Raw genomic sequence first — 14,123 nt, 5'->3', positions numbered from 1 at the left:
CTCTCTCTCAGCTGAGACAGGCAGCAGAGTGGGAGACACAAGGCTGTGGATACTGACACAGACTTTCTTCCTGACCAAATTTCAGCTAGGTCCCTCTGCGCCTGTTCTTAGCAGGGCTTGGATCTTGACCTCTGGTCTTGTCTAGCCCAGGTTTAGTAAGAGTCCCGCTAAGTCAATTTAGCATCCTTCCACTGTCTGATACCCGAGTTCCTAACCCCCCTGCCTGCCTTTAGCAAATATTCCATTATGTTAGCATGAATCTCCTTACAATTGGTGTTTCCTCTAAGGCAGTGGTGCTCAACTTTCCTAATGCTGCAACCCTTTATACAGTTCTTCATGTTGTGGTGATCCCCAACCATAAAATTATTTCATCGTTTCTTTTATGACTGTAATTTTTCTGTTGTTATGAATCATAATGAAAATATCTGTGTCTTCTGTCCCATGGCACAGTTACATAAGGTCCCCTTCCCATCTTCTGTTCCATGGCACAGTCACATAAGGCCCCCTTCCCATCTTCTGTCCCATGGCACAGTCACATAAGGTCCCCTTCCCATCTTCTGTTCCATGGCACAGTCACGCAGTAACTCAGCCTGTTTCCCTCAAGTACAAGATCTCACTTTCCCTCAGAAACCTTTAAGGGAAGATGCCTTGTCAGGTGACGGTTGACACTTTTACACTAGGAGGTGGAGGCAAAGGAACTCTGTGAGTGGAAGGCCATACTGGTCTATATAGTGAGTTCCAGGCTAGCCAAGGCTACTCAGGGGCACCCTGCCTCAACAAACAAACACTACACGTACGCACACAAGAAGAATAGCCCCTTGCATTGGCAGTACTGACGAGTCTTATTTTCAGCATTAAGGCAATTTGATTCAGCCCCTCTCTCTTGAGTCCTGGCTCCTCTCCCTTCTCAAAACCTAACAGTTATGTTTTAAAACATATATTTGGCTTCCTACATACAACTCTTAGGTCTCTGAAACTGCAGAAAGAAGCATCCTTTTTGTAAGCAGAGTGCTGGCTGGTTAGGGAGGGACCAAGACAGAGGTCATGTGTTGTATCTTTTGACTCTATGCCCTTCAACCTCCAGGGGGCAGCAGCTAAAGGAGAAGTTGGCCAATTCATTAATCAATCATACCAATGTAACAGATGCCCTAAAGAACAAGGTGCAGAGAACAGCTGGACAGCTGAACACACAGAGGTTCCTGGAAGGTGGCACACCTGGAGAGGGTTGGTAGCTGTGTGTCTTTCCCCCTAAGTCTTCCCCCATGCAACTCCTCATCTGCTGCCCATCACTATCCTGTGTGACATCCTTTATAGTAAACTGCAGTACCTTAGCAATACTCCTGAGTTCTGAGGAGGGGTTTTGAAAAATCCCAGCTCTTCGATGGATGGTTAAACACTGGGCAAAACAACCTGAGGCTTAGGACTGCCATCTGGACAGGCCCTTAATTGTGGGATCTGGCACTGTCTCTAGGAGTATCACAACGGAGTTAAAGGACACCCAGCTGAAGTCTGTTTCAGAACTGTTAGCTTGCTTGGTACAGGGAGGGCCCCTCACTGACACCTGTCACTCAGCTCTTCTGTTGATTATTGAGTGAGCACACAAGCTGGCTTCAAACTCACAGAGATTAAAAGGGTTGGCCACCATGTCTGGTGCCATGTCCAGTTTTATGTTATGCTGGGGATCAAACCCAGGGTTTCACACAGGTTAGGCAGGTACTCTATCATCAGAGCTATGGCACAGCCTCTCTCAATTCCTGCCACTCGGAGGGTGTTCTGAAATCCCTCAGTGTGTCCAAAGTCAGTGGTCATCTCAGCAGCTCTCCCCCAACTTTACAGCAGAAGGAGGGAGGGGGCTTTCATGTCAGATGCAATTTCCTGCTGGAAAGAATCAAGTCTGTACCAAAGAAAGTCAGCTGAGCAAACCTTCAGTCATGAGACCTCTGGGGCAAGCATGAAAGCCGCCAGAGCACCGGGAACGAGCTTTCTAGACTGGGCTGAGATGCTCTCGGTCCATAAGGTCTCCCTCAAACAAAGAAAACCAAAAGTGACATTGATGTGTCCTCCACTCGGCCGCCTACGCCTCTCCAAAGCAAATAGCGGAACAAACGTCCAATGTCATTGAGACGTAGCAGACTCGTTCACAGTTGCAGAGATCACTCCAGCTTCCATCTAATGGACATTTATTCTAACTGGGTATCTAAAAAATTCAGCATATATAAAGGAAAAGGCAGGTTGATTTGGCTAATTGGCTTTGATGGTAATGAATACAAAGTGAACTAATTTACTCAGACAGACGGATTCCAAAGTGCTAAATTTTGCTCTGTATGAATGGGTTGAACTCAGATCCTATAAGCAACTCTCTGAAGAAAATCTAAAGCAGCATTCCAATGTAACTCTGGGTCAAAGTTGACACTAAGCAGTACTTCTTAGAATACTATGCTTTTTATGGTTTTACTGCTAAAGAATGGAAAAAAGCAGGGTAAAGAGAACTGGGCAGCATACTTGGCTAGTCAGCAAAACGTTGCTTGCATCCTTAGTGCTGATTTCTTAACAGCTCTGACCTCCCTCTGTGAATCAAGTAGACTCATTTAACTTTCCAAGAAACATGTGCTTCCTCGTCTGGAAGCAAAGTTGCCAACTGAACTCCTGTGCATCCCACCAAAGAGTAAAGACCAGCTAACCACCCGTCCTTTGCTACTTAAAATGTAAGAACAAGAAAAACAACTGGTCATTCTACAACCATTATTCAATATTTCACTCTGTTTCAAGCGCAAGATGCTCGTAGATCCATGTTGAAAAGAGGCGAAAAGCAGCAAGCAGAAGAGGAGAGCATACACTACAATGCAGCTCAAGTTAGGACCGGTGTTTGTTTTATAGCCAGATCTCCCATAGCCCAGGTTACCTGAAAGGGAACTATACAGAAGGAGAAGGAGAAGGAGAAGGAGATAGAATTCCCGAAGCCAACGGAATAAAGGCAATAGGTTCCTCCTACTTACAGTACAAGTGACTCTGCTCAAATCAGCTTCCCTAAGGGATGCCAGGCCAGAATGTCTTCCCTGTCCTTGGTGGCAGAGGCAAGGAGCCTCTGCAAGACATTTTAAAGACCCCAGAAATCCCTGGTAGCTGCCTTCCCCATCATACCCCTTCGCTTTCAGCCCAGTAAACCCAGTGGGTTCAGACTCATCCCAGAGGCCACAAGTTTTGTGGTCTGTGCTCCCCATATTTCTCCCGAGTCTTAGGAACTGAAATTGGTGTTGACATGGAGGTTAGGAAGAGGATGGAAGAGAAGGGGATGCACTGAGGTTACTCCATAGGCAGAGTTAATGAGGACTTAATTCAGAACTAACCCCAGGAGACACAGAGAAACCTAGGCTTAGTAACTTGACCTGGAAAAACAAATCCCATCAAGGCACGGTTTAATTGAGCTTCCCTGGGAGATTCTGGGTGGGCTAAGGAACAGTTGGTGGAGAAACTAAGCCAACTGGATAGGCAGATGGTTGAGGCCTGGCCTGTTCGATTGGTAGACTCTCTTAGGGGATTACAAATACTGGTCTCATAATTTTCAAATTTCTCAAATTTTCACCACCGGAAGGAACGGCTCTCATGCTGACTCCGAAGGATTAGACTGCGGCTTTCCTTGCTCCTCTGGCTTTTTCCTTGAACCAGCTAAAATTTATAAGGTCACAATTTATGACCCTCTGGATGATGTGAATCTTTTTGTTTGTTTGTTTGTTTGTTTGTTTTTTGAGACCGTGTCTTATGTAGCTCAGGCTGGACCAAGGGTGGCTTTCACTCTGGATCCTCCTGCTTTTATCTCCTACGTGCTGGGATCACAGGCATTATTAGCACAGGCTAGATGTAGACTAAAAACATCTTTTTTTGAAAGTTTGAGGTTAGAATAAAAAATTCACATAAACTTAAAAATGGAGTTTTAAAAAAAGACATGGGAGCCGGGCGGTGGTGGCGCACTCCTTTAATCCCAGCACTTGGGAGGCAGAGGCAGGCGGATTTCTGAGTTCAAGGCCAGCCTGGTCTACAGAGTGAGTTCCAGGACAGCCAGGGCTACACAGAGAAACCCTGACTCAGAAAAAAAAAAAAAAAAAAAAAAAAAAAAAAAAAAAAAGGACATGAGAATCTCCCCTGCCTCTCCCCCATGTATCTGTGCACATGCATGTAGATTCATGAAGTTAAGAGGGCAAAAAAGGGCATGAGAATCTCCCCTGCCCCTCCCCCATGTACCTGTGTACATGCATGTACATTCATGAAGTTAAGAGGGCGACTTCATGTACTTTGGGGTTTGGGTTTTTCATTTTTCACCTGGATGCCCATGTTTAATGTGAGAGCACTTCCCCCACCAAGCTATCTCCCTAGCATGACATGAGGATTTTTTCTTTTCTTTTTAAAAAGATTTTTCTAATTTATTTTTATTTTAGGTATATGAGTGTTTCACCTGCATATGTGTCTGTTTACAGCGTGTGTGCCTCGTGCCTGAGGAGGTCAGAAGAGGGCATCAGATTCCCTAGAACTAGAGGTAAGAATTGTTGCCTGGCAGTGGTGGCACACACCTTTAATCCCAGCACTTGGGAGGCAGAGGCAGGCAGATTTCTGAGTTCGAGGCCAGCCTGGTCTACAGAGTGAGTTCCAGGACAGCTAGGGCTACACAGAAAAACCCTGTCTCAGAAAAACAAACAAACAAACAAACAAACAAAAAAGAATTGTTGGGAGCTGTCATGTGGATGCTGGGAACTGAAGCTGGTCCTTTGCAAGAGCAGCAAGTGCTCTTAGCTGGGGAGCCATCTCTCTGGCCCACTGTCCTCACAACTTTATTTCTTGTTACTGTCTCACTGGGAGGGCGGGGCTCTCCAGGATGCTGTTAGATCAATTAAGTGTTTGTGTGAATTTCAGCAAAGAGAGTGCTTCCAACATTGTGGTATGAGGAAAATGCTATCTATCTCTACACTATATTTTTATGTGAACAGATCTCTTTAAAAATGGTGCGTATGTGTGTCGAGCATGTGCACATGTATGCAGGTGCATGTGTGTGCACATGTGTGTGCAGGCCAGACACTCACATCGTGTGCTCAGAGCCCTCTCTCTCCCCCACCCCCTCTCTCTTCACCTTGGATCTTTGAGACACTGAATGGGGAATCTTGCCAGTTTAGCTAGATCTGACTGGCCGGTAAATCCCAGGCATCCTCTTGTTTCTGCTTCCAAAGTGCCAGGGTAACAGATGTGCACCAGCACATCCAGTTTCACAGGTGCTGGGGATCTGAACTAGGGTCTTCTTGCTCGTACAATTGTTCACTCATCACCCCTACCCCTTTTCCAAGACTGTCCTAGGCTGTCCTCAAATTCCCTTTGCCCCTGAGGATGATTTTGAACTTCTGCTCTTCCTGCCAAGTGCTTTGATTAAAGGTATATGCCACCACTCACTTCTCTTTTTATATGACCATGTCCTTTATTTGATTAAAAATAATTTTTTTCTATTGCCTTTAAAAAAATCATGGGGCCTATAGAGATGGCTCAGTGGTTAAGAACATGTGTTGTTCCTGCAGAGGACTGGAGTTCAATTCCTAGCATCCACATCAGGCAGCTTATAGCTGCTTGTAACTCCAGCTCCAGGGCATACCTCTAGCCTTAGGCACATGCAATGTACAGATATACACACATGTAATATAAATAAATAATAATAATAATAGTTTTTTAAAAATCAGGAACAAGGACCAGAGAGGGAGGCTCAGTGGCAAAGGACACTTGCTACTAAGCCTGACAACTGGAGTTTGATTCCTAGAATCCACATGATAAGAGAGAAATGACTTCCACAGATTGTGCATCCAAGTTATGACACACTCTCTTGAGCGCTCATGCACGCGTGCATGCACACACACACACACACATACACACACACATACACATATGGGGAGAGACAAATAAATGTGAAAATAAATCACAATGGACTTTCTCTTTTTCTTTGTCAGTTGGTAGAATCATATGATTTTTTTCTTTTTCAATCTGTTAATGTGGTGAATTAAATCAATTCCTTTATTAAATATATGTTGCATTTCTATTACAAATTCAAGAGGTCATTTTAAGTCTCTTATAGATTGCTAGATCCAGTTGTCTACTATTTAAAATAATTTCATTTATTCATGAGTAAAAATAACATGTGCTTTTCTTTATTTTACTGCCTTTGTAAATGTGCTAAATGCCCCTCTCACTCCATGAGAGGGATTAAACCTAGGGCTTTGTTACATGCAAGAAACATGCTTTACCACTGAGCTAATTTCCTAGATTTGTCTCTCGTTTATTTATTTATTTATTTATTTATTTATTTATTTATTCGAGACAGGGTTTCTCTGTATAGCCCTGGCTGTCCAGGAACTCACTCTGTAGACCAGGCTGGCCTTGAACTCACAGAGAGCCATCTGCCTCTGCCTTCCCAATGCTGGGATTAAAGGCATGTGCCACCACTGCCCAGCTTGTCTCTCCTTTAAAGAGTTTTTACAAATTCAATTCTGAGTCTGCGTGTGGGCATGGGTACATGACTGCAGATTACCTTCGAGGCCAGAAACATCTGGTCCCCCTAGAGTTGGAGTTATAGGAGGTTGTAAGTGCCAATCATGGATGCTGGGAACTGAACTCAGGTCCTCTGCAAGAACAGCATGCTTCCTTAATTGCTAAGCCAGGACTCCCCCTGTCTTTTCTTTACATTTTTCTGGAAACATTGTATACGACTATATTGTACACACACACACACACACACACACACACACACACACACACACATTGATTTTCTCTTTGCTGAAACTTTAGTAGAACTTATCCCTCTAGGCGATCAGAGTGCATTGTTTACAATGTAGCCTATTGCTCAATTTATTTTATTGTCATAATACAATTAAGGCTTTTCATTTCTTCTATCTACTTCTCACTGTTTCCACCTTTGTTGGCTTAAGATCGTCTGCACCGGTCTTATTTAAACTCTTCATTATCTATCGTAGGATGTCTAACAGTCTGAGGCAGGGCCCCCCGAGTGAGAGTCTCCTGTTTGTTTGACTTTTCGTTTTGTGAAACAGGATTTCACTCTGTGACCCAAGCTGTTGGACAGCTCACTTGTAAAGCTCTGGCTGGCCTGTGCTAGGATTACAGATGTGATCTCTCACTCCGGACTGCAATGTGTGCTTTCTTCTTTTGTATTCTATCTTGTCGCTTGGTATTCATGAGGAGAAGCAGTGAGATTGTCTCTAATAATTTATAATAGTGTTTATTTTATTTTTGTCTCTCTCCCCCCATAGCATCGCAAGTATCCCAGACTGGCCTCAAATGCTCTGGAATTTTCTGGTCCTCTGGCTTTCATCTCTTTTGTGCTAGAATTATAGCCTTTCACCAATCTCTTGGTTAGCTTTCTCTCAACTTGACACAACCCAGAGTCACCTAGGAAGAGGACACCTCTCCTGAAAACTCTTCTTGACTAGCTTGTCCTGCGTGGACTTGTCTATGGGGCACCCGTTTGACTGATGTGGAAGGGCCCCACCCACTGTGGCTGATACCATTTCTGTGGATAAGAGACAGAGGAAGCAATCACCAAGCAGGCATTCCTCCGTAGTTTCTGTCTTAGTGTCTGCTTGAACTCCTCCCACCCCAACTTCCCTTGACTCCTTGACAACTTGAGAGTTGTAAGTTGAAAGAAATTCTTTCCTCCTCCAAGTTTCTTTTAAGTCACAGTGTTTATCAAAGTAGCAAGAAAGCGAACTAGGATAGTCCCCATGGCTGGTTCACGTAGTGTTGGGGAGAGAACTCAGGGCCTGGTGCACAGTAGGCAAACACTCACCTGATTTACATTACATCTCTAGCCATTGTATTAGAGGCATTTTCAAACATCAGTTTGGGACTTTGTCAACCTCCTCTATGGGATGCTGTCTTCCTTTTTCTTAATTTACCTCTTTTGTATTACTTTTTTTTCTTTCTTTGAGTTTATTCTGTTATTATTTCTCTTAAATTCATGCCCTGGATGTTTATTTCATTCCTTTGGAGCACTGTTAGAAGGGGAAGATAAGTGTGTTTTAAACTTTATTAGTTATTTCCAAATTGCTCTGCTAAAGTGTTTGTATTGATTTATAATCCCATAGGAATGTGTGAAAGTTTCTGTTCCCTTCATTCCTGACAATAGTTGAAATGCCAGGCTTCCAAGTTTTTACCATCAGCTCTGGTAGGAGAATGTCTTATTTATCACATGTCTAATGCTTAGCCCAGGGCTTGGCGCAGCACAAAGTCTGTGTTAATCATTACTTACTGAGTACATCATCAAGGAAATAGTTTACAATATAAAGAAGGATTTTAGCCAGGCATGGTAACACATACCTTTAATCCCGGCAATCAGGGGACAGAGGCAGAAAGATTTCTGAGTTTGAGGCTAGCCTGGTCTACACAGTGAGTTTCAGGACAACCAGGGCTACACAGAGAAACACTGTCTCAAAAATAAATAAATAAATAAAGAAAGAAAGAAAGAAAGAAAGAAAGAAAAAGAAAAAGATTTTATGATTGAAATTGCCTTAAGACAGGTTGGGTTGTGCATCAAGGTTCTGTACCCTCAGTACCAAAGGTTTGGAAGCCGAGGCTGAAAGACAGCTTGGAAAGGCTGTAGGAGAGTTAGTAATTAAGTAACTTAGTTAAATGCTAGAGACTTTAGAGTATGAATAAATTCTGAGTTTTAAAGAGATTCTGTAGATTTGAAAGAGTGAGATTTGTATTGATTGGTAGTGGCAGTGAGACAAAGGAAAGGATGGAAGCATAGAGCCCAGGGCAGGGGCAGGGCAAGGACTCGGCAGGGGATCAGGGCAGGCTCAGGGCAGGCTCAGGGCAGGCTCAGGGCAGGGACTCAGGGCAGGCTCAGGGCAGGCTCAGGACAGGCTCAGGGCAGGGACTCAGGGCAGGCTCAGGGCAGGGATGCAGGGCAAGCTCAGGGCAAGAGCAAGGGCAGACTCAGGGCAGGCTCTGGGCAGGGGCACAGGGAAGCTAGGGCATGGGCCAACCTTGTAAACACAAAGGGTTTTATAGAGAAGGTAGGGTAATAGTAAAGGCAGCTTAGATTACATTGTAATTGGCTAGTGCCTTGCCCCAAATGGCACCACCATGACAGAAGTCTCTAGTATCCTAATTGTCTTGTGACAAAGTCTTTTTTGATCTTGATAGTGAAGAAGAAAGTTTTATTATTTTTAAAACAAACATGATGAGTCTACTTAGCAATTTTATATCAAATGTCAATTATGTGCTGGAAAAAGCCAAGAAGTATAGTGAAGAATTTTAACCAGAGCAGCAACAGAATCATAAATTTTGGTTTTGCAAGAGTAAAGGCATCAGAAGTTAAGAAACAGAGGGCAGTCCTAGCCTCAAGCCATCTTTGGGGACAATAAAGCAAACCTAATTATCACAATATGTCTTACAAGTGTTGTGAGCAGTATAAAATCTGGGTCACCCATTTACATAAATACTACTGTATGGCAGCCATTATGTTAAGTAGGGAGGGCAGAGGTATAAAGGTGAATTATTTTCTATATTCTAAGTATTCGTTATCCAGTGTACCCAAAACCTAACGTAAATCTGATATGGAATCTATAGTTACGCTTGGACAAGCTCAGAGTACATTCTGCTGAAACATGATGTTCCCAAAGCTTTTTAAAAAAGGATTTTGTCTTTAATTGCATGTCAGTGTGTGTGTCCATATGTGCTGATGAGTGGAAGGGACAGAGGAGATCAGGACAGAATTTTGGACCCACTGGATCTGGAGAAGCAAATGGTTGTGTACCACCTGACCTGGGTGCTGGGAACCAAACCCTGGTCCCCAGGGAGAGCACTCCAACTTTGAAGCATCTCTCTAGCCCTGATATTCCCAAGACTTTATCAACATCTTGCTCCCTGGTATTTCAGATTGCATTTGAGCTCTCAAACATACTAGACAAAAGCTCTACTACACCCCCAGCCCTCTCTTCACCTTTCATTTTAAGACAAAGTCGAATTTAGTTGTCCAGGATGGCCTTGAACTCACTCATATCCCAGGCAGATCATGAGTTTACAATCCTGCCCCACCTTACCAAGCCCAGCAATTATCATCATTCATGTATCCGAAGCTTGCTTAATGACTTTATGGTGTCAAATTCAAGATACTTCAGATCAATATATATAGGCTGCTACACCCTCAAACACTGAATACAGAGGTTCTCTTTGCTCTGTTTGCTCCAGCGCGGGTTGTAGAGTCAGACACTTGTAGAATATATTGTTATATAGGCTCTGCTTCACATCTACTGGATTATAGATTCTACGGCTAAAGCGAGTACCTAAAGGGAATGTGGGGCAGAGTAAGGTTTAGGAATTTCTACAGTGAAGTGATAAAACCTGTAAGAATTGTGGAGATTAGGGCTGGAGAACTGGCTCAGCAGTTAAGAGCATTGATTGCTCTTTCCGGGAGCCATGGATTATTCAATTCCCAGCACCTATATGGTGGTTCACAGCCATCTAAACTCTAGTTCCATCGGATCTGATAGTCTCTTCTCACCTCAAGTACAAAGCAAACTCATGGTGCACAAAGGCATACATGAAGGCCAAACACACCTAAAACATAAAATAGGCCAAACACATAAAAATAAAAGGAATAAATCCGATTTAAAAAGAAGAATTACAAAGATGTATAATACAAATTGGAGTTATTCCTGTAACACTGGACTTGAGTCCTGATGACAGAGATAAGAGCAACCCACCTCTCCTTGGGGGACTGGGCTATTGTTAGGCACTTTAAAATCTGTTTTTTTGTCTTTGTTTTTTGTTTTTTTTAAATCACTACCTGTGTTACTACTGTAAGCACTTCGTCTGATGGTTCTTTTCCTACAAATAAGCAAAGATGTGTGGGGTGGGACATGACTTCCTAATTGGCAGCTGTCAGATTTTTCCTCTGCTGCAATAGGAATGACAATTAAACGGCTACCCTAAGGCAGCACCATTTTGAACGACCCTTGAGAACGCGCGCTGAGAAGACTATGTGGTGATGCAAGCCGATTGCCTCAGATCCCGAAGACATGGCTTCAACCAGGGCTGTTGGAGCTTTTGATATCACAAGCCTGGGAGAAATCTAGGTGACCCCACAATAATGTCTTCCTCTGCCAGAGGGAGCGCACTTTCCCAGGATGCCTAGCAGAGACACTCCCGAAACCGATGCTAAAGAGGCAAGGCTGGGATGGTTCAACTGTGTTGAAAGTTTGATTTATAACCACATGGAAACAAACCACTGGGCTGGGGTCTGGGACTTCATAACGAGGAGAGAGCCAGCTGAGCGAGCAGCCACATTCATCCCTCTGCTTCCTGACTTCAGAGGCCATGTGACCAGCTGCCTCCAGCTCTCTGGTGATGGACTGTACTCTCAAAGCGTAAGCCAAAACAAACCCTTCCTTCCTTAGGTTGCTTCCTCAGGTCGTCTGTCACCTCGGAGAGAAAAATATATGGTGCATGTACAAACCTCCACGACTGCGACGCTTGCTGAAGAGGCAAGGCTGTGATTGGTCCAAATGCCTCTTCTGTGGCTATGGAAGTGAAAGGTCCCTGCTCACGTGGTGAGCGGCTGGGAGACGCTTTCCTGAGCTGCCTTGCCTCCTAGTGCACCATAAGTTCCAAATAAAAACCGTCCCCTCCAGTGTTCTTTTCTTCTTCTGTTATACAAAGAAAGAAGAAGCAGCAGAGACAAGTGTAGGGGTAAAAGAGGCAGTGGCCTACTGACTACCCCCGAGTAGTCAGTGGCAGAGCAGTCAGGCCCCTGAACAGTTCAGGAACAGCAGGGGAAGGAAGGACAGCGGAAGAAGAGAGGCTGAGGGATGAAAGGGTGTAAGGAACCAGAGAAGAAAAACTGTAAGCCTCTAGAAGCTTCCACATCTTCAGGGCCATCGGCTCGCAGGCCAACAGCTGTAATACTAATGTTAAGAGCTAAAGACTGTTGACCTCTTAGACCTATGCAAGAGTTATGACGTTGGTAAGCTTAAGGGATCTAATAATAGAAGTCTGCTCTAAGGGGGTGTGGCGCTGCCGCAGCTCCTACCTGCCTATTGGTGGTAGTGGAAACAGTTGGAGCCCCAAGGCCAGCACTCACAGAGCTGCTTACTTACCTGGTCAGAGCAAAAGGAACCCCCAGCCAGGTGACAGGTAGCACCGAGGAGACGGGTCTAAAGTCACTGGAGTCAAACACCTGCTCCAGAAATTGTGTGGCAAGTTCGGTACTGCTATGGCTTTAAATCCAGGTTTTCCTAGTACTGCTGCCAACTTCAAAACTTCCGGCTCTGCTGAAAGGGCTGCAGATGTTGAGGCCGTTCACATCAAAACACCCTTGGTAGCTTTTCTCTTTCCTCAGTCAAGCCTTACCCTTCTTTTACTTTGCACTTAGGCCTTGGCATATCAGAAGTCTGTGTGTTTATGTTTAGGATTATGAAATTATTCTTTGTTTTTAATTCCCAAATAAAGCCTTTTATTCATGAGGTTTTTTGTTTTGTTTTGTTTCCCTTTTTTAAGTTTTTGGACAAGGTTTTATTATATGTACCAGCTTGACCTCAAACTCATGATCTTCCTGTTTCCACTGTGGGAAGTGGAGGATGCCCCAAGTGTGTCAAGTCCTGAATGAGTGTTTACTGTTGGCATAGGCACACCCATGCTAAGTACCCTAATGCCCCAGACCCAGGAGAAAAAAGCAAAGCTCTCCCAGGGGTTGAGCTCAAGGAAATGGGCAAGCCCTTCGAAGCTTCCTGGTCCAAGTGTGAATGTTATTAGTGAGTGCAGAAAATGGTCACCCTAGCGCCCCCAACCCCTTGTTAATAGTCTGAAACCTGCTTGCTCTTCCCTTCAGAGATTGTTCCTACTAAGATTAGTTAAGCTGGCTCCAGTTCATCTATAATAATCCCACCTTTCTGCTCAACAGTATAATAAAAATCTGAGCTTGCAGGCTGGGCAGCTTCTGGACCAAAGAGCTCGGTCCACTGATCCAAGCTTTTCTTCCTGTGTCCTGATGTCTGACTCTTCCTCAGGAGCCATTCAGGTCTGCAGCACACCCCCCCCCCCCCCCCGCCGCCGCCCCGCCTCCTTCTGAGTGCTGGGATTCCAGGTGGGCACCAGCACCCAGCCGTTTTGCATGGAGGCTTGTTTCTTGTTTGATTTTCACCTAGTCTTCAACACCAGAGATTGTTCTCATAGATTCCAGCAGTTCTGAGATTATTTAAAAATCATAGCAAGTGGAAAACATGATTTCTTCTAATGCTTTGGTTCTTAACTCCAGTAAGACCACCTCCCTAGCATGGCGACATCATTCTGGACTTGCCAAGCATTCTTTTGCTAGGCTTGTTAGAGACACTTTGATATGTTTGCATCTAGAACTTCCTCTGTCTACCTTGGCACATATTATGCTCTTCCCCTTTCCATGTTTGTAGGTTGGGTTTTTTTGTTTGTTTGTCTGTCTGTTTTATTTATGTTTTGTTTTTATTTGTACAATATCTCACTGTATAGTCCTGATTGGTTTGGAATTCTCTATATAGACCAGATTAGTCTCGAACTCACAGAGATCTACCTCCCTGTGCCTTCCGAGGGCTGGGATTAAGAGTATATACTGCTACATCAAGCTCCTCATAGATTAAAATATCATCTTTCCCACCTGTGGTCTGGGACTTGGTTGATCATCAATGGAACACTGGAATTTTTCACAATAACTGTGTCAATTGTTAACATGTCTAGGATTACCTTGTACCTGGTTTAGTGGGTGTTAAGTTTGTTGAGTGAAAAAGCTAAAACAAAATGTAGTATATATTCAAGACAAATGTATCTACTAAGCATAATCAAAACAGAAGGTCTTGTTAAAATGATTAATAATATTAATATACTCTTAGTTACATTAAGTATACAGCCTTGAACTTATCCATATGGAAAACAGAAAAAGTAAAGTTTGTTCTTATTTTTAAGGAGTTCATCTTTTGTCCAAGAAGAAGCAGGTAAATATTTCAATTGAAGAGCCAGGCAGTGGTGGTGCATATCTTTAATCTTAGCACTGCAGAGGCAGAGGCAGAGGCAGAGGCAGAGGCAGAGGCAGAGGCAGAGGCAGAGGCAGA

The 14,123-nt window shown here is 43.9% G+C and overlaps 1 protein-coding gene across 8 annotated transcripts in view; it reads right to left on the bottom strand.

Moving 5' to 3' along the window:
- Asip (agouti signaling protein) overlaps positions 1-14,123 on the bottom strand; it is a 116,973-nt gene that overhangs the window by 16,578 nt on the left and 86,272 nt on the right. The window contains exon 3 of one of the 8 annotated variants that reach the window (XM_031372394.1): positions 12,144-12,326. The exons of 5 other annotated variants lie outside the window; for them this stretch is intronic. The gene's annotated coding sequence lies outside the window, so the exon portion shown is untranslated. Of the gene's footprint in view, positions 1-7,828; positions 8,273-12,143; positions 12,327-14,123 lie in introns of those variants that run through there. 2 more of the 8 variants (XM_031372395.1, XM_031372397.1) reach the window with 2 other exon arrangements.

Source organism: Mastomys coucha, unplaced genomic scaffold (assembly GCF_008632895.1).
Source record: "Mastomys coucha isolate ucsf_1 unplaced genomic scaffold, UCSF_Mcou_1 pScaffold15, whole genome shotgun sequence".
Taxonomy (NCBI): domain Eukaryota; kingdom Metazoa; phylum Chordata; class Mammalia; order Rodentia; family Muridae; genus Mastomys; species Mastomys coucha.
The sequence above is the reverse complement of the archived record's forward strand: the minus strand, read 5'-3'. Positions and strand labels throughout refer to the sequence as shown.